This window comes from Python bivittatus, unplaced genomic scaffold (genome assembly GCF_059951505.1).
Source record: "Python bivittatus isolate LINGU-HERP-01145 unplaced genomic scaffold, Pbiv_v1 ctg000330_np1212, whole genome shotgun sequence".
In the NCBI taxonomy this organism is placed as follows: domain Eukaryota; kingdom Metazoa; phylum Chordata; class Lepidosauria; order Squamata; family Pythonidae; genus Python; species Python bivittatus.
In genome coordinates this window covers 56,042,956-56,063,895 of record NW_028277058.1, presented here as the reverse complement: position 1 = coordinate 56,063,895, position 20,940 = coordinate 56,042,956, and the positions used below count along the sequence as shown (strand labels likewise).

Here is a 20,940-nt window from a genome sequence, read left to right as displayed (position 1 = left end):
CACTTTAAGATGAGTGGACTTCAACTCCCATGCTGGCTGGGGAATTCTGGGAGTTGAAGTCCACTCATCTTAAAGTGGCCAAGTTTGGACAACACTGCTTTACCTCCTCTGTGACCCTCTTTAGTAGAAATGACAGAAATGGAAATGATGATGTTCTACATGCAAATTATATAGCCTTCACGAAGCCACCTCAACCTTTCCTCTTCAGGCTGTATCCAACTGTAGTGTAAGGGAATTCTCTGGAAGACATTACGGAATCTGTACATGTAAGAAGAGTAGTTATGTCTTGTAAATAGAGATCATAAGAGAGAATTTTGGGTTTGGGTCACATTGTCTTCACATGAACAACCTGTAGCATCCTACCCAAATCCTATCCACACTTACCATGGGTGCCAGAATGATCACCAGGCCTGAACAATCCCCTTTAGAAGGTAATATGGATCCCTCCTTGCAGATTGAAGGTTAAGACTCTTTCAGTAATTGCTTTTCTTCTTGCTTAAGTATGACTGTGGTCTTAGAATCTCCAAAAATAGCATGAGGATCTTTTGAAGCACGCACATCTTTCCTCTATATCAGTGTTTTTCAAATGTGGCAACTTTAAGATGGGTGGACTTCAACTCCCAGAATTCCCTAGCCAGCATGCCTAGCTGGGGAATTTTGGGAATTGAAGGCCACCGATCTTAAAGTTGCCAAGTTTGAAAAACACTGACATTGGATGAGCCCTTACTGGAGCAGGTCAAGGCCTCATCCAGTTCAGCATTCTGGATCAGCCGGTGTCTGGAAAGGTGAACAAGGACATAGTCCTGTTCCATGATTGCTCACCTACAGTTAGGGTGGAGGGCTTCTGGAAGGCTGATTCCACCATCAAGACTAATGGTCATTAATAGCTCTATCTTGCACACATTTGTCTAGTCCCTCTTAAAATCCTCTAAATTGGTCAACATTACTAAGTCTCGTTGTAGCGAATTTTAGAGTTGAGCATATTGGTCTGAATTTCCCTGCTTTTAAGCTTCAGTAGTTGACCCTGAGTTCTGACACTGGAAAAAAGGGAGAGCCAACTTGTCTCTATCAACATTTTCCATGTCAATAATGTTATAACCTACAATGTTTACCTTTTTTTTATAAATTAGGGGAGCCACATTAGTCCCCTAAACTGTACTTTTTCTAATCATACACTATGATGCAGTGTCCCAAGAATGATCGGGAGCATTAAATAGGTTCACTCAGAGCCATTAAGAAATATTAGTAATTTTTGTCAGGTCCCTATTAATTCATGCATGGTGCTACTTAGTTTGGGTACAACAGAGATTTCTCTAGCCATCATTAGCTCAGTTACTTTTAGGATGAATTAAGATTTACTACATCTTAAATCTGTAGTAAGGCCTAGGCCAGTGTTTTTCAAACTTGGTAACTTTAAGATGGGTGGACTTCAACTCCCATGCTGGCTGGGGAATTCTGGGAGTTGAAGTCCACCCATCTTAAAGTTGCCAAGGTTGAAAAACACTGGCATTGGATGAGCCCTTACTGATGGTGGCTGGGGAGTTCTGGGAGTTGAAGTCTACACATCTTAAAGTTGCTAAGTTTGGAAAACACTAGCCTGGGATATGAAAACAGAGGCAGGTTTATAACCTGTTACAATAGAGTATCTTGGCCAGTTACAGGACTGCATTGCTTCATTCAACCTGACTATGTGGGTGTGTTTTCAACCCTTCACTCCAATCAAACATCCACCCAATGTGTGGTGGAGTAGCCAAACCAAGCTTCACCTCAACTATTGGCTCAGCCTACCTCAAAGGTTGCTGTAATAGGGTAAAATGAAGGGCAATCTTCTTCTAAGGTGTCTGGAGTTCCTTTTTTTAAATATAATTGTTATTACGAATTTTAACTGGAATAGTAAAAACTAATACAAACTAAACTTAGAGAAAGGGAAGAGAATGGAAAGAAATAATAAAAATGCAGGAAAGAAAGAAAGAAAAGAGAAGAAAAAGAATAGAAAGAATATAATAAAAAGAAAAAGTAAGCCGTCTTGAGTTCCTAAAGGAAAAAAAGCAGAATATAAATCACAATTAACTATGTATTCTGTGTGAAAATTGGATAGCTGTGCATCCTACTTCAGGAAGGACATTCTTCTGCTTGGATAGAGGACTGCCCTCCATCTAGAAGATGCATAGTTAACCTATGGAATTCATTAGCACCCAAGATGGTGGTGATGGCCACTAACTTGGATGGCCTGAAAAGGTAGTTGGATCAATTTACAGAGGAGAATTTGAACAAGAGCTATTAGCCTTGAAGACTTCCTGCCAACTCCAGTGCCTCCAAATACTAGGTGCAGAGGAACAAGGTAGGAGAGGTGGAACTCCATCTTCGGCTTGTGATGGCCCAGAGGCATCTCGTTGACCGCTTTGAGAAACAAAATATTAGAGTGAGATGGGCCTGATTCAGCAGAGTTACTCTTATGTTTTTATGCTGAGGACCAATCCTGTTTAAATGCGATGAAGCCTAAGCAGGGCCCTATAGTTCCCCATTCACAGTGGGCAAGGGAGAATTCACCCTGGTTGTCTTGTCCTAGTCTTTCACACTAATGCAAGATGGAGTGTACTGTATATACTTTTAGATCAAGTAGAATCAGTGGCTGGATTCACACAATACACTAAACCCATATTAACAAAACCCAGTTCACACAACATACTATACCCAAACAAACCATTTGATAGCTTAATGGGATGGTCTGGGGCATGCACTACCAACGGAAGCTGACCCAGGCATCATTGCTATTTGGATAATTATATTAGGGACAGGCAACCCATTCTCTCCCCTGAGATCAAGCTACCCAATATTTGCAACAAATGGTTGGATTTTGGCTGTATTCTCTCCTTTTGTTCCCCAAAACAGTAGGAAAGGGGAGAGGGTGGCCTCAAGAAGGAAAACTACACTCATTCCAATCCTTAAATCCCCTAAGGAGGTGAAACTGTGTTACTGGGGGAAAAAAAACAACTAAGAATATTTCTGAGCTAGAAGAGTTCTTCAAAGAAGAGTGGGGAAAAAAATCCAAAGGCAGCAACAGAGAGACTATTAATTGGCGAAAGCAATTATTCCTTCCAAAGATGTTATAAATTACTGACCGAAAGGGTGTCCCAACCTTTGCTTCTGCCACCTTCACTGCTTGTTGCATCTGTAAACATCTGCACATAAAGAGGAAGTATGCATTCTAATTTGTAGAACAATGTGTTTAACTTTGTACCATGTAGAGGCTGGGCTAGCTTCTGTTCTGTTCTGTTCTGTTCTCTAAGGATTCGTTGAAACATACATCTTGACCAGCTTTGCGTGCAGCCGCATACGAAGTGATGCAGTAACCTTACCAAGAAGGGAATCTTAGCTTATATGCATAGGAAGCAACCAGAAAATCCTCTTGCACTAAGCATTCAGCACCAAACATACCACACTGAACACAGAATGAAAGCATGTCCAGTTTTCACCATATAAAGTCTTCTTTCAGACATGCTAATACACCTTCCTCCAACCCAGCATCTTCCCGATTTGCTGGACTACCACCAGCCTCATCACTCCCAGTTGCAAGGAAAAAGATCTATTACTTCTGGATGTCCCTGTTTGGACATATCTGTGATTAGAACCAAGAAGTTTACAGACCATGAAGATATAGTCCTACTACCATTTAGATTAATGTTGGGACCAATTTGTTGGATTTGTATATCTGTTAAGAAAGCCCCCATCCCACCTCCAAAGACTGAATGGATTCTTGACCTGTCCTCCTGTGTGAGGTTGTGATGGAGAGGGAGTGTATGTCTTTGAGGTTGCCTTGGGCACAGCATTTACCTAAATGGTCCAGGAAGTGGAGAGTAGAGATATGGGGTGGTGAAAACATTTCATGTGCCATCTAGTGAAGTTGCCTGATAAAGAATTAGATGTCTAACTCATTGTGACATAGATAACCTTGTGTGGTGGTTGGGATTTTATGTTGCTTTGGTCACTCCCCATTGTTTTCACACGACGATTATTCTCTTGTTCTTACGTATATGCCATTCTAATCAAGCATTTGCAGAAAAGGAGGATCTAAAGAAAGGGCCACAAACAATCCTAGATGAATCATCTCAAACCATCTTTTATGCGGAAGGCAATCTGGAGTAACAAAGGGAGCATTTACGAGAGGTCGTTTTGAAGCACTGATGAACGATGGGGTTATCCATCACACTTTCTTTGCCTCTTGGAGTTTTCAGGGCCTCACCCCAGATTTGAAATAGGGGAGATATGTTCAGTTTCAATGAGAAGCATGAAGGTCTCCAGGTTATGTTGCATTTTGAAGCTATGGCTTCTTAACATCAAGTTTCCACTCTCAACTTTTTCGATTTGGGTCACTGCCAGATGGCTGCCTGGAATACATGTTTTATCTTTTGTCTTCCGGCACACGGTGCTGTTTATTTTTTAATCTTTTAGGCGTCAAGGGAGAACCTGGATATTCCTCCAGAATTTTGAGAGATTTAGATTGCTGGAACCTTGCTCTAGATATAATAGAGAATTGTTTATGTGTAATTATATTTTAGCTATTATCATTGGCCCTCCTGGCTCCCAAGGTTTTCAATTTTTTTTTTTTTAAGATGCATACCTAAAAAAAATGATTACAACCAAGTGATCTCTTGATTCTGGCAGACTTCAGATATGTTGCCATAGGTTAAAGTGCTTTGCGTATTATCTATCAAAGACTATCTGATGCTAAATTCCATTACATATTGTGTATTTACTCCTCTTTGAGAATACCAGGATGTGTTATGTACTGTCAAAGAGCCAGTTTGGTGTAGCAATTAAGGTACCAGGCTGGAAAATGGGAGACTGCGGGTTCTAGTGCCACCTTGGGCACAAAGCCATCTGGGTGACCCTGGCCAGTCCCTCCCTCTCAGCCCTAGGGAGGAGGCCAGGGCAAGCCACCTCTGAAATCTTGATCCAAAAACTGCAGGGACTTGTCCAGGTGGTCACCAGGAATCAACACTGACTTGAAGCCCTGTCAGATATCCTTTGTGTCAACAGCAAATTTATCTTGCAGATGTGTCTTATCTTTGTAGGCAACAAGCATTATCCATGCACTCAAGGCAGCATCTGCAGGGGTGGGGAAAACATCTGTCCTGAAGGAAGAAGGGGAGAAGCACAGCCCAGAGTTGACTAGATCTGCTTGCTTGGGATGGAAAGCCGATGGTGGAGTGGGGAGGACGGAACGGAGAGCTTGGGAAGCGGCATGGCAGACCGGCTGGCTGGAACCACGATGGCTGTTGCTCATGCAAACAGCTGGTTTCTGCCCGATCATTATGATCTGCTGGATTCTGTCCTTATTTTGATTTTGCTTCCTTCTTCAAGGATATCGAGCAAGGCTGTAATGGTTCAGGTGCTGGCCTAAAAACCAGGAGACTCTGAGCTCTAGACCTCCTTTAGACATGAAAGCTGGTTGGGTGACTTTGGTCCAGTCCCTCTCTCTCAGTCCAACCCACCTCACAGGGTGGTTCTTGTGCAGAAAATAGGAGGAGGAAGGAGTATGAGGAATGTTCATCACCTTGAGGGCAGGATAAAAAAGGAGGAGGAGAAGGAGAAGAAGGAGAAGGAGAAGAGCATTAGGAAATCCCAGGGATGAAGGCTAGAATTGGATAGAAAGAAACATCCTGAAAGAAGACAGTGGCAAACCACGTTTATACTTTTAAGGATGGTCACCAGGAATCAAGCTCAAAGTATATTGAACATTACTTTATGTTTGCCCTATTTTGCTGCATGCTCACTTGATAAACGTTATGAACAGGTCACGTATCAGGATAAAATGGTATTATTTTGAACAGATAACATATCACTATAAAATAATATTCAGTAGCAGCAACAACAGCAACAGCAACAATGTATAACAACCAACAGCAGCAGGTAAAAATTCACTGCATGAGCAACGTCTGGGATTGCACTTAGAATATCCTGCCCTCTAGTGGCGATCGTTAAGTATTTGCATTTATAATTACGGTAGTCTTTTCTTTCTTCCAGATCCTTTTTGAGAGAGTGGTGAGATTGGTCTGAAACGTTCTCGGAAAAGGATAACCTGAAGACCCAGACGTATGTCCACGTGTTACTCCTGTTAACGAAGATCTCAAATCGTGTATGATACGTTGGTGATGAAGGTAGAGAACACCTCTCTCTTTAACAATGATTTATTTATTTATTTATTTATTTATATTTCACATTTTGTCACTGCCCATCTCCCTCAAGAGCAACTTCTTCCATCCTCTATTTCTTTTGCCACTTTGGGCTCCCATCCTCCTCTTCCTAAAGTTATTGATTTGTATTCTGCCTTTCTTCACCGAGTTCAAGGAAGAATTTGAGTTATTCCTATTTTATCCCCCAATAACATCTGTATGAGGTAGGTTGGACTGGGAAAGAGAAGCTGGTCCAGTCCTCCAAATGGCTTCTGTGGTGAAGAGGGACTAGAACCTGGTTCTCCCCACTCCTAGCCCAGCATCTTCACCACTAGACTACAGGGACTGGCTCAGAGTCTCCTAAGGGGTGAGGGAGGACCAGAACTTGCTTGTCCTCGCTCCTAGTCCAGCACCTTCACAACACCACCCATTCCTGGCTGTTGGAGCTTCCAAGGCATTGGACTTTATTTTCAAGTATTTGAACCCATGTTTGAAATACCAATAAATTATTGGCTGTACAACTAGAGAAAAAAAAACAAACGCAGCAGCAATGTAAGGTAGTCACCCAGTTATTACACAGTGACCAAGCAGTTGTGGCCAACAAGTAATGTTGACATTAGTTGTTCATTAATTCATAAATCCATCTTCTCTTTTATGGGTTTCATTCCACCAAAAGTACTTTCAAGCTAAGCTGAATTCTATATACATAATCAGCATAAACTGCTTTCCGAAAGAACAATTTCAGAAAAAAAGAAAGAAGGGGACACACATTTTGCCAACAAATCATTTTAAGACTGTACATTGTTTTACTTTCCAAAATCATCTTTGTGTTTCTAAACTACCAGCAGCAATGAATAGTGACTCAGCTAATTGCCACTTGGTGGCAGTAGATATATATCCTGTTTCTTAGTGTGTCTGTGAAGGAAGAAATAGCAGAATTCAACAAAAGATTAATAGTGAGCTATGAATTCCTTCTGAATTATGATGGGGATGATTAAAAAAATGCTCTGCGGTGTCTTTATTTGATAAGGCCACCATAGAACTGTAGATGGCCCAACAGAATGGCTATAAAGGTAGCTTAATTTGTCTATTTATTTATTGTTTCAATATTTATATGACATTAAGCTCGAAGTCATCCAGTCTGTTCACAGTAATACAATTCGCAAAAAACATACTCAACGTAAAATCATGAAACCATTACATACATTGTAGGAGGCCATAATGGCTTCTAATAAAAATTTAGTTGGAAAAGGTGCTATAGACTCCTCCTGATTTTTGGCCATCATGGACTAACGTGGCTCTCCTGCTAGAAAATCATTCCATAGAATCCGTACCAATGCAGTAGTTGTGATACCAAAAGTAGATTAAAAAAGAAACTGAAAAAACAACCAGCCCTCATAATTCCAGTGAATAAAATGCAAGCAAGCACTTAATCCCCCAAAACTTGGCAAAACAATATGGTCTTAACCACCCACTCAAAGGATAATAAAGTGAGGATAGCTCAGGCGTCTGGAGGGGCTATTCCATAAAGACAGTGTGACCACAGAGAAGGTCAGGTTCCTGGTTCCCAGCCCACATGCCTCTTGGAAGAGGGAGATCCAGAGTATTCCCTTCTGAGTTGAAAGCACAGGGTGGTCAGATTCAGGTGCAAAGAAATAGTCCTAATGGTAGCCAGGACCCAAGCCTTGTAGGGCTTTATAGGTTAAAACCAGCAGCTGGAATTGTTCTTGGAAATCTACTGCAATGTCAGACCTGCAAAATTAGCATAACTTGGTTGAAGTGGCTGTCCCCAACTAGCATGTGGGCTGATGTATTCTGTCGCAATTGGAGATTGCAGGTAGTTTTCAAGGGCAGCCCCAAGTAAAGCACATTGAAGTAATCCAGCTTTGAGGGGATGAAGACATGACATATTGTTGCTAGGGCATCTGCTTCAGAAAGGGCCACAGCTGATGTACCAACCAAAGCTGGGCAGAAGCTTCCTTGGCCAGTGTCACCACCTGAAGATCACAAGAACCTCCAAGTCGTAAACCTGCTATTTCTGGGGGAGTCCAATCCCATCCAGATTTAACAAAGGAACAACCATAATATCTGAATGAGCAGTAACTCTGTCTTGCTGGAATTTAGTTTCAGCCTGTTTTGTCCTGTCCTCACAGCTGCTAGGCACTTATGGACTTCTACCATATTTTGAGTCTGGCCCTGGTGGAGAAATTTAACTTAGTACTATCTGCATATGGACAATACCCCACCCAGAACTAACAGCCTCTCCCCATGGTTTCATATAGATGTTGAAAAACAAGGAAGAGACATCCACATCCTGTGGAACCACCTTCTCTGGAAAGAGTGAAACGAATGTAAAATAATGCCATATTATAGGTATTTCTGAAGGACACTATGGTTGATAGTATTAGATGTCACTAAGAGGCCTAATAGGACCAGGAAGGCTGCATTTCCATACAAGTTCCAGCAAAGGTCTTACACTAGAGTGACCAATTGTAATGGCTGGTTCCCAGACTGATAAAGATTTGGGAGACCATTGTATCAGCAGCCAGCTGCAGGGGCCACGATTATCAGTGAAGAGACCTCCTTGTCAGATCATAGGAAGACTGTTAGAAAGAAAATCAGAAAGCCTCTGTCCTGATGTCCAGAGGAATATATTGATTCTAAAGTATAAATAATTCAGTTGCTGAAAGTTTTATTACACTATCCTTTCCATCATAGTAACATTTTCTAAAAAAGCTCTGTAAGAGCTGTGTTTGTAAAATAAGCATTTTCAGTTTTAGGCAGCTACTGTAGGATCGGATTCCAGTTTGCACTTTTTAGCAAAAGAAAAAAAAATGTTACCAGCTAGCAAACCTAGTAGTAAAAGGGGGAAAAGAAAGGGAAAAAGAAATTAGCCAGCCTTGGTCTCTTCCATATTGTCCCAACCTGAAGTTATATAATAACCCAGATGGAAGTATTGCAGAGAAAGATGACCTTGGGAGAGGAAGATGGGTTGAGCCAGGTCAATAGGGAAAGGGTTCTTCCAAGAGGAAAATGCTGATTGAGATCATTATGGGAAAGCATAAATTAAATGGCCAGTCCTCCTGCCTCTGTGGTCTAATCAAATTTAAAAATTGAACTGCAACCATGCAACTTTCTCAGGTCTCCCTCTGGTCTAGCAAAACGAAGTCTTGAATTTCAACTATGTGTCCAATGATGCATTCAGGTTTATGAAAGGTCCTATAATTCTGCCTTCCCCAGCCTCAGAGCTATTGGGCTTCCAGTGTCCATGATCCTAAATTAGAAGGCCTTACATTGACAGAAGTTGGCACGGGCTAGGATTTCAATGGACGTGTGTTAGGGATAGGAATGGGATCATCATGAAAAAGAATTAGATTCTCAAATGCACTTTGGAGGGATGACTTTGTGTATCCAAAGGGAAAATTCAAAGGACCCAATTCTTTCTTCTACTAGCTCTCCCTCCTTCAAAGGTCAAGGAGAAGTGTTACCTTGGGGAGGATACCAAAGTAACAAATGCAGGAGGTTCTCCTGCTAATGGGGAGAACAGCCCCTAAACCTCACCTTAATTCCAGTTAGACTTTTTTTAAAAAAAAAATGTTAGTTTTTCCCATTTGTTTTACTAGAAATCATGAGGTTTATAGCTAAGCTTCTGTAATGTTGCCAGTATCTTTTTCTTATGTTTTCCAAGAAGGACAACCACATTCCCTGCCACCAAGTCAGTAATGGGATTCCAAAAAGATCCTCAACTTTTTTACACTTTAAAAAGCTCATGCTGTCTTCCAGTTTGAAGGCAAACCATTGATGGTGCTCTTTGAGTATGATTTACACCCAGCCAACTCTTAACAAGCTTGTTAATCAGAATGTCATGGAATATTTGTCAATGTACTTGATTCCCACACTTTACTAAGGAACTTCACTGATCAAAACATGAGATAAGTTCTGGACAAATCCATGTGGACCCCTGGTAATTACTGTGACATTTTCAAGGTTTTTATAGATTAATCTCTGTGAACTGCTTTGGAATTTTTCTAAATACCAATGTTAAATTAGTTGGTTTGCAATTCTTCTCTTCTCTTCTCTTCTCTTCTCTTCTCTTCTCTTCTCTTCTCTTCTCTTCTCTTCTCTTCTCTTCTCTTCTCTTCTCTTCTCTTCTCTTCTCTTCTCTTCTCTTCTCTACTCTTCTCTTCCCTTCCCTTCCCTTCCCTTCCCTTCCCTTCCCTTCCCTTCCCTTCCCTTCTCATGACAGGCCCTGCTAATCTTGGCTGGTGAAATAGATCTTGGTGTAATAATTGACTGCAAACTGAATAAAAGGTCACTGGTGTGATGTGACTCTACAAAAGCAAATTGCAGTTTTAGGCTTCCTTAGCAGAAATATAATTTCCATGGGAAGTTTTAATTCTGCTTTATTCTACATTGGTCAGTTCATGTATTGTGTCTAGTTTTGAGCACCACACCTGAAAAAGAATACAGACAAACTAGAACAAGTTGAGAGAACAGTAACGAGAATGATTAGGAGACTAGGAACTAGGTTCCATAAAGGGAGATAGAAAGAACTGGCAATGTTTAGTCTTGAGATTAAGAGGAGATATGATAGCCTCTTCAAATAACTAGACAGGAAGGTTGAGATTTCTTCTTCATTGTTCTAGAGCAGTGTTTCTCAACTTTGGCCACTTGAAGATGTGTGGACTTCAACTCCCAGAATTCCCCAGCCAGCATGCTGTCTAGGGAATTCTGGGAGTTGCAGTACACACATCTTCAAGTGGCCGAGGGTGAGAGAACACTTTTAGAATAAAGGACAGAGAAGAATGGATTTCAGCTACAGGAAGGCAGATTTTGATTGAATTTTAGGAAAAAAGATCATAACTGTGGGAGCAATTCAACACTGGAATCAATGACCTAGAGAGGCCATGGACCTCTCTGGATGACTTCAAGGAGAAGCGAGATGGCCATTTGTCAGGGAGGCGTAAGTTGTGGATTTCTTCACCGAATGAATACATGGCCTGAAAGACCCCTTCCAACTCTGTAATTGTCCAAATGCCAGGATGAGCACACTGCATTGTGACCCTGGACAGTGCACAGCAGAAACAAACAGTAATCAAAAATAACCATATAACCTTAAAAAGAACAAACCAATTTATAAAATATAAAATGGCCACAGAAAAGACATGTGGCATGGGGACCATTGTGACAGGAGGGCCATGGAAGCATACGTAGCTAAAAGCTCTTTTTAGATGGGTCTAGATAAGGATCCAGTGGAAGAGCAAGGCAAAAAGATACTGGATAGTAACTTTGCTGCATGTGTTTGCCAATCTTTTGCTATTCTGAATTTTTCAGGCTGGTGTTGGGATAATTTGTGCACAGCTATTCCCTTCATGCGTTTAAGTACTGGGCATACAGTTTACAAAAATGCCTCCCTAAATTGTTCTCCTTGGAGCCTCTTTTGGCAACTCCCACCCCTCTCCCACATATCAGCCAGCAGGGGAAAAAGAATCTCAGCAAATCAAGTCAACCATTTATAGATGTGTTCCCAGGATGACATCACAATGTAAACAATAGTTCCATTATTATGAACCTAATGGGAATATAGGAATGCTAGAACCCTGCAAAGGCTTATTAAATATGGCAGAATTATTATTAGGGCCAAATATCTTTCTTTTGTGGGGGGAATATTTGTATTTTGGGGTCTCTTAAAGATGGTATTTCCTTTGTTGTTTCAGCTCATCATGGGAAGGGGCAAAAAACTGGCCCATTAAAGCAGATTGTAATGCATTGACATAAGTAGATGATTATATTTCTCTTTCTCTCTCTCTCTCTGCCTTCAAATCAGTGTTGACTCCCGGTGGCTGTCTGGACAAGTTCCTGCAGTTTTCTTGGCAAGATTTTGGAAGTGGTTGGCCATTGCCTGCTTCCTAGAGCTGAGAGAGAGTGACTGGCCCAAGGTCATCCAGCTGGCTTTGTGTCTAAGGTGGGAGTTGAACTCATAGTCCCTCAATTTCTAACCCAGTGCCTTAACCACTACTGTACACCAAACTGGCTCTCGTTTGTCACCCTAGTGTAAGAAAACTTCACTTAAAAGTGTGGTTTCATTTTGCCTTGTCATTTCCATCTGTCCTTTGGTAGAGGCTGTTCCCTGGATTACTTTGTGTGAGGACTCATGGAATAAATTGCATAACCTTGGAATTATTCCTTCTGTATTTCAGATGAATGCAGTTGGGAAAAAGAATGGATATGCTAAAAGCATCTGGTCTGTTGGGAGTGGGGTGAGCTAGAAATGTTGCAAAAATGTCTATCAGTCAATTCCTGCATTCAAAATCTGTCTTGACCCATGGACTTTTTACATAAAACAGAAAAAAAACAAATGTATGATTTATGGTTTTGTTGATTAGATAGGATAGATTATAGAAAGAAGATGATGTAACTTTAGAGAGAGAGGTAAATTTATAATTGTACTTAGAACTGCTATAAAGAAGATTGGAAGCTACTTCCTTGTATCTTTTTTCTGTTCTATTTTTCTTTTCCTTTTCCCTTCTTTCTTGCATGTTTAGCTCTCTCTTTGATTGCTTTCTTTTTACTTTCTCACTCTGTATTCATGTTTGCCTTTGTTTTTAAAACTTCACAGGACTATTCTGGATGTCAGCCAGAAATATCGGCAGGTACTCAATGCTGTGACTCGGTTAACATGGGTGACTCTTTCAGGCCAGAGTCCAGATTGATATCATGAAATCATGTCACTGCAGGGGTGATGAGTAGATAACTGGAGCCTCTTCTTCCTGATGTTCCAGCATACCGTGGGGACAACAGTGGAAGACCCCAGGTCTGGAAGGAGAGGTCCAATGAGTAAGAAACAGGAGATCCAGGTGAGTTTAAATTTGTTCCAGCTTTGAGTGGAAAACATGCCCGTACTAGTTCACTCTCTTACATGTTCTACACTTTTTAAAAAATCCCTTCAAATCCACTGAAGTCATACCTAACTTTTGCTAGCATGCATGATGTGATGGAATGTATCTGCGAGGAGGAGGGTGATGTGGGAGATCAAGGCTATCAGGAAGGACGGGGTGCATTCCAGGAGGGGAAAGGAGACAAGAGGCAGCATAGTCTGTAGAGGGAGCGTGAGAAGAGAGAGATTCAGGACAGCCACTCCCTAGAATCTCACAGGGTACATCCACTAGTTGCTCTAGTATAGATTGAGTCTGGCAAGATTCTGTCTATAAGGTGTAGACAAATAAAGGAACTGAACTCACCTGGACTGTTTCTTCGTGGTTCTTGGGCTGGGCCTGACACATATTGACATTTTGCACACATTTATCCTAATATAGGCATGCTTGTATACAGGTTTCTGTAATATATTGGGATTTTACACCCAGCTTTCTCAGATGCACATTCTTTTTTGTCCATAGTTGGATTCCAGCACTCGGTTTTGAGCCTCTTCTCTTTTTGTGTCTTTGTCTCTCGGTCTCTTTCTCCTGCCCAGTCTGCAAACTGTTCAAGCATTATGTAGGGTTTCTAGATAACCTATATGAAGCCCTTACAGATCTAGAATATTGAAGAGTTGGGTGAAATTGACAAGAGTCCTGCCAGTTGTGGAAGACTGGTGTACCTGTCCAGTGGCGTATCAGTCTTATGGAAGTACTGGTTAATCCTTGTCCAAAAATGGTCCAGCTGAAGGCCCAGGGATGAAGGCCAGGCTGGGATGAAGTAGAAAGGATCTCTTACAATACACCATACTGTATGAGATAGCCTACTTCATCTCTCATCCAACCTCTCCCTCACTGATCTGTCTGCTAAGCTGTTTTTGGACCTACATCTACCAAACTTCTGGAAGACCAGTAGAGACATGTTTGTCAATGATCAGAGTGATAGTTTAGTGGTGCAGAGCATCCCTACACTAGTGACCTGTTGCTCTGCAACTTGAGAGGTGGCTAAAGTCTCTGTCCCAGAAGCACACCCTCCCCCCAATCTTTTTAAATAAAAAGGGAGACCTGTTTTGATCAGGGTTGACCTAATGTTCAAAAAATCAGTTCAATAAAAATTAAGCATGCTCAGTCGTGCCAGAATGGAATAATTCAAACATTGGAAAGGATGAGACTCTTATTTTGGAATTGGTTTCACTTCCAAGTAAGGTCAGCTCATCTCTGAACTGAGATGTATGGATGCTACAAATAAGACCCCTGAGGAACTGCTGTTGCTATTGTAAAGGGTAGGGACAGAAATGCAGCTGCCACCGGATAAGGAGCAGAAAAGGACATACCAAATGACCGAGAGGCTAGAAGAGCTCTGCTGAAGAAAAAGTTCCAGTATCTGGATCTTTTAGCTTAAGGAAAAATGGGAGACGTGGGTCACCATAGAGATGCATAAAAGTATGCCTAGCATGGTGAGTGTAGATAGAAAGATTTGTTCTTTTATTCTCATAATATTATGAAAGACAGAGAACTGAGAATCAGTTTGGTCTAGAGGTTAAGATGCTGGACTAGAAACTGGAAGACTGTGAGTTCTGGTCCTCCTTTAGGCATGGAAGCCAGCTGGGTGACCTTGGGCCAGTCCCTCTCTCTCAGCCCAACCCATACCACAGGTGATTGTTGTGGAGAAAATAGGAGGTGGTAACATTATGTACGCCACCTTGAGTTGCATGAAATAAAGGTGGGATATAAATCTAGTAATTCAATGAATATTAGGACTTGGACTCATCCAATGGAACTAAACAGTGGGGGAGTCAGAAAAAAGGAAAGTCTTCATCCATCATCACTAAAATATGCATTTTGCTACTGGGAGATAACGAGGATGGTTGCTCATTTTCAATAGGGAATTACAGAACTCTATTTTTTTTTCCAGTAATGACGATAATGTACATGTGAATATCAACTCCTGGATACAATGAATAAAAGAATGCTATTCCATTTATGTGCCAATTTTGAACTTCCCAGAGATCTCTGGCTGATCACTATGGGAACAGAATGCTAGATTAGATAGACCTGTGGTTTGATCTAGCACCTAAAAATAAATGTTTTGTTTATCTTCTTATTTACTTAATTGATTCCCACACAGACTGGGTGATCAAGGCAGCCAACAACCACAATGAATACAGAAGTAAAATAATCTGATGGAGAGCAGAATTAAAACAAAAATATAAATGTTAAAGCTAAATACAAACAGTGCCAGAGTTCAAGTGGAAGAGGTGGCTTCGAGTCCTTCTCTTGACAACCCAACTCCCAAAGAAATGGTTTCCGTGACTTGGAGGTGATGCAGAAGAAGTCTTCTCTCTGGAGCCAGATGGAAATGTTTCCAAAAGTAGTGGCATCTTTTAGGAAGGCCCCCTCTGCATAGTTAATCTCTTGATAGGGCACAGAATAGATGAAATGATTTCCAGCTATTCAACAAGTACATTTTAAAGTGGTCAAGGCTGAAACCCAAAGTTGCCTGACCCACAACTTTCTATCACACCCTTTCCCCACTACCCACTGTCTGCGCTTTTTCTGTCACGTTCCTTCTCCATCTCTTCTCTCTGTCCAGAAGGTGTAGAAGGACTGGCACCCCGTTTTTGCCAGAAGTCTGAATTCTCCATCATTTTTTAAATATATATAATTCTCCTCCCGCCACCCATTTCTCCCCTGGCCTTTCTGGTGGTCCAAAATATCTTAAGAGGCTTCTCTCCACTCCTGGTTTTTTTCCTCACAGTGGCCATTTCAGCCCCTTTCTGCATTATTTATTTCTACCTACTTTCTTTCCTTTTGGACTCCCTTCCATTGTATAAAATTAGTCCATGCAACCTGAGAATGTTTAATTGACTAGCCACTATTACAAGTTCTATCAAGGCTTTGAGAACTTCCTTTTGGAGGGCTGAGCATTATGTTCTTCCATCCTCTTCGGAAGAAGCTCCAGAATGGTGGTGAGCAGACATTATGTTACTAAATTGTCCCTCACCCGGGCTCAGCGCCCCCCCCCAACCCACACAAATTGGGAAGGAGGAAATAAGGCTCCTGGGCTCTGATACATTCCATTCTCTCCTTCTCATGGTCTGGATAGAAAAGGTTAAGGCCAGATTTCGAAAGACGTGCTATATCCTGTAATGCTGTGTCAAGATCGGCCTTTGCAAATTCTCTGAAGTTTTCCCACCCACCCCCACAAATGAAACTCCTATTTTTGTCCCTGATTCTCAAAATGTTTGAGAATTTCTTTCAAATTTCTCTTAGTGCTATGGATCTTCACTTTCTTTTATTGATGGTGATGGCTTAGATGATGTTATCCTCTTTCCCTCACCCTAAAGCTTTCTTGGCTGTCCATCCTACTCAGTCTGAAAAGCCTTGAGACACCCCCCCCACACACACACACACAATCTCCCTTGGGATTGCATGAAAGTGAAAGGAGCTAAGGAGACTGCAGATTGCCAGAAAAATGATAGCTCAAGGAAAGAAAGGATGTTCACCCACAACCATCACATTGACTGGTGCCCACATTAATATCATTTCAGGGCCAGGTGAAGACTTTTCTATTTCCCAGGCTTTTTAATTGGCTTTTTATTTGTATTGTTTTAGATGTTGAATCACAGCCTTGCTGCTGCCTCATTTATTTGGTGTTTTCATTGTACATTTTATTTGATTTTATTGTACATGTTTTTACTGAAATTATGTTTTCTAAATCACACAGAGAGTTTCAGCTACTGGACAGTTTGAAAAACTGTGGGAAACAGATAAATAAAATAAAATAAACCACCAGGAGCCTCCTAGTTCAGTAAGTTTTACTGGTCTTTATTGGTTAAGAGTCTTTACTGGTCAAAAAAGCAGATTGTAGGGCATGTGATCATGTGATCAAGGCAATGGAAAGATGTGGTATAGAACTAAAGGTTTACAAAGACCACTTTGTCTTGTCCACTCAGATCTAATTAGTTCTGACCTCAAATGTAAAAATGGCACACCTGGAAACTGTTGGTAACCATTATAGCAATAGAGTCACACAGGATCTATCATGGTTTGGAGACATGGTTGGTTTGTGGCCTCTGTGATAAGGCTAGAAATAAAAGGCACACATTGATGTGTTTCTGTGTCATGACAAAGGGATCCATGCCTCCAGGTTCCGTTGCAATCTCAGCAGATGACAGCTTATAAACTGTCATATTATGCTGTATGAGCATGCAAGTTTAAAAACCAAGCAAGTTTTTAATAGACAGTCCTATCAAGTCCTGCTTCTCTTTAGGAATGACTTAATTTGGGGATAAGAAAAAACACTTCTCCTGTCTTTCCTACATTGCTGTTGACTTGTACTGTGTTGGACTGATTCCCAATTCCACCACCCATCATCCCTTACCTCAATTGTCCTTGCTAAGAATCAGCCTTCCGTCCACTCCCTATGGCCCTAAAGTCTGGACTATCCAGGACATTTCTATGTCAGCTCATGGTTCCAGGGCACTTTGTCTCCATTGCTTGTTGGACACATTCATGAAGAATCTGTTGATGGTTGCTAGTCATGAATGGAGGATATTGTTCTATTGTGACCAGCTTGTGCATTTCTCAGAAACATCTCCCTGGCCCCTTTGGGGCAAAAAGCTGGACTACACAAATCTTTGACCTAACGGACCATAGATTGTATGTTCACATTGTAAAGGGAAGTTCCACCATTCGTAAGTCCATTTGAGTCAACTGGACAAATCTCTAACAATCCTTAATCATATTGGTAACAGTTTTGGCCTCTATCTTCCACTGGGAAACAGGAAGTCAAAAATCTCTTTTAAAATGTTTTTGAAATTTTTCATGATAAGCACTCCTTGGAAAAGTTACCTTTCTCAATCTCCCTAACCTCATCGTTGCTGGCCACTCTCAAGCCCTTCCTTAGTGTTGTGCTTTACTGAATTTCAAGCAGAGATTGTTGACGACTGCAGTTGTCCAACTTTTCTAATGCAAAACATCTGTGAACTCACATCGTAGATCCTCCTGTAGGTCATGGGAAAGCTTTATCTTCCTGGATGTAAGCTGTCTCACCATGTGCAGCCTAGCCTGGATGACCAAGGCCAACCATATAGCTTGCCAGCATTGAATGCTTCCCTCCACGTCTCAGCGGAATTAAGCATTAGCGTTCATTCCTCGAGGCATTTGCTCCACAGCAGTCCCACTGCGCCTTCTTCGTAGGGAGTTGACGGCCTTTCTCTCTTCCTTAGTGAGTGAGAACTTTTTCTGTCACAGCCTGCAGTGGCTTGATTCATAGGCAAATAAACTCTCCAAAGCAACAGGTCAATGACACTGAAAAATGAAATACCTCAAAGTACTTAGGAAGGAAGAGAAATTGTTCACTGATTTTTCCTTGAAGTCACACTGTTTATCAACAAAGGGAAAGAGATTAATATTGTCTCTCTGGAGAAGTCAGATGGCTTTTACTGTAAGGGATGGGTCTCATTCCACAACAAACTTTCTCATCCTTCTTCACATTGATCCTCTCCAGATTCAAGATGTCAGGAAAATATAACACAGTCTCTCTTGCATTGTATGATGACTACAGAAATTCAGGATGCAGTGGTCAATGAGACAACATAGTGGCTTTCAAGAGGAAGATCAGGCTAAATGCATGATGCTTAATCATAAATAATAATCCAACCGTATAAAGCAAAAGAAACCAACTCGATCCAACTTCGTAAGATCCACCATTCAAAAAAGAATTTTAAGAATTCTTAAATAAAATAATCTTTAAAAACCTGGGGAGAGGAAAACAGGCTTTATTTCATGACATCAATGATTTTAACTGCAGGAGAAGCTCAAGGAGTTGGCACTGCCAACCATTTCTTGTTGCTAAATAAGGGGCACCCAACATTAAATTAAAATGCACTTTTTAAAACCTTAAAGGAATGTTATTTTAAAACAATTAAAAGCAATCACAGATATCCCGCAAGAATAGCAAAGTTGTAGAATTGATGAAGCTGTTGTAAGATCTTGGGATGAGATGATTGAATGGTTGTGAGATTTAGCAATCTGTGGTGTCATTTGTTGTTATTTTTATTTGTTTTTATTCAGCAAGGAGAAACATAGTACATACCAAAAGAAAAAGAAAAAGAAAAATCACATCTTTGACTGGTGTTCTTTTGGAAATTTGAGTCCCAGCCAAGAACCTAGGAATTATCCATGTTGTAAGAACATGTGCCTAGCAATTTTTTTTTTCCAAATCTGCAGATGATATATTTAGAAAAGATTTAACTTGTGTAAAAGTTTGCTTAATCTTCTTGTTATTCTGCCTAATGCAACACTAACTACAGGGATAATTTTGCAAGATCTTCTCCATAATGCAATTATTTTGATTGTTAGATCTCTATATTATAGACTCTATAATAAGAGTCACCCATTGGAGGGAGATGGGCGGCATACAAATTTAATAATAAATAAATAAAATAAATCTCTATATTTTATTTTATTTTTTTCAATTCATTTTCTTGGATTATGGTATTCCGGGATACTGCCACCTCTACAACAATGGCTCTTTTCAGTTGTTGTTGTATCTTGTGTGTTGTGTTCTAGATGGCAATCAGTTCATACGCAAAGTCCCCTAAAATTTAAGCACCATTATTTCAACGATTTTCTCAATGTTATGATTGTACCACATTTGGGAAACTCAGAAATTATAGTTTTTGCCCAGAGGCCAAAGAATCACAGTGGGTGTTCTGTCATGACCTTGTTTCTAGTTAGTTTGAGCATCTTTGCTGTATCCACTAATGACATGATCTATAGCTTCATCTTTTTCTTTAGAAAGTGAACAACTGTTGCTGTTGGATACTTGTTGAATCCTTGATTTCATCACATTTGTTTGTAATGCTCACTCTTGAGCTGCAAAAATTAATCTTTCTGTTCCTTTCTTGATGGTGCCAGCTTGTAACCAGTTCCTGATCTTGTCCAGTTCATTTGCAGTTTCTTCTATGTATTGACTGTGTAATTGTTTACCTCTCCAATGTTCTACATGCTTTTCCCACCGTTCACTTTTACAGTCATATTTTGTTTCTGCTACAGGATATTTTCTTTGCAAACTTGGATGAGTATTTTCTCTTTGTTTGATGTAGCCATGTAATCCCCGTTTTTCCTATTTTGCCTTCAGTAAACCACAACCCCCAATTTTTTGTGCTAAGTATAGAAGAAAAAAATGATATGATTTGTGGGTTTGAAGATTTAAAAAGATGTGGATCAAATGAGGGGCTGAAGGGACTTGTAAAATATCTAAAAGGGAGGAGGGATTATAAGATTTACTGTATCTGCTGAAAAGAAGGTAGGAAGTCATATTTCATAACTTCAGTTTCTTTTCTTTTCTTGCATTTCTTGCTTTCATTTGTCTTTTATTCTATGTAAAATTCATAATAAATAAATAAACAAATCACTTTGTTGGTGCAATTTATGATACATGGGATTGCTCTTGAATGGTATTCAGTAGCTTCCATTGGTGCAAAATATAGGGGTGCGGGCAGTTATAGGTAGAGTTTACTAGTCCTAGTTGGTTTCTTTTGCTCTATACTGTATTATTACCCCTTCATTTTATTCAGTGTTTCTTTTCTTCATGTTAAGTGTTGCACAATTGTCAAATCTTTCTATTTTGAGAACTTTTTTACATAGAATTTTTATTAAAGATTTTAATTACAGTAATAAAAACTAATACAAACTAAACTCAGAGAGAGAAAGGAAAGTAGAGAGAGAGAGTAAAAAGTGCAAAGAAAGAAAAAAGAAAGAGTGAAATAAAGAAAAAGAAAAGAAATATATAAAGAAGTCACTTCCAAACTTCATCACAAGTATAGTCAAATTTGGTAACT

General features: G+C 40.4%; 1 long non-coding RNA gene across 7 annotated transcripts in view; it reads left to right on the top strand.

Annotated features, from left to right (window-relative positions):
- LOC103059149 (uncharacterized) overlaps positions 1-20,446 on the top strand; it is a 42,365-nt gene extending 21,919 nt beyond the window's left edge. For 3 of the 7 annotated variants that reach the window (XR_015796286.1, XR_015796289.1, XR_015796287.1), the window contains 4 exons: positions 6,028-6,161; positions 12,004-12,141; positions 12,796-13,033; positions 15,219-20,443. This is a non-coding gene — a long non-coding RNA (uncharacterized LOC103059149). Of the gene's footprint in view, positions 1-6,027; positions 6,162-12,003; positions 12,142-12,795; positions 13,034-15,005 lie in introns of all 7 variants that reach the window. The other 4 variants (XR_015796288.1, XR_015796285.1, XR_015796290.1 and 1 more) reach the window with 4 other exon arrangements.
- Positions 20,447-20,940: the final 494 nt, after the last annotated feature.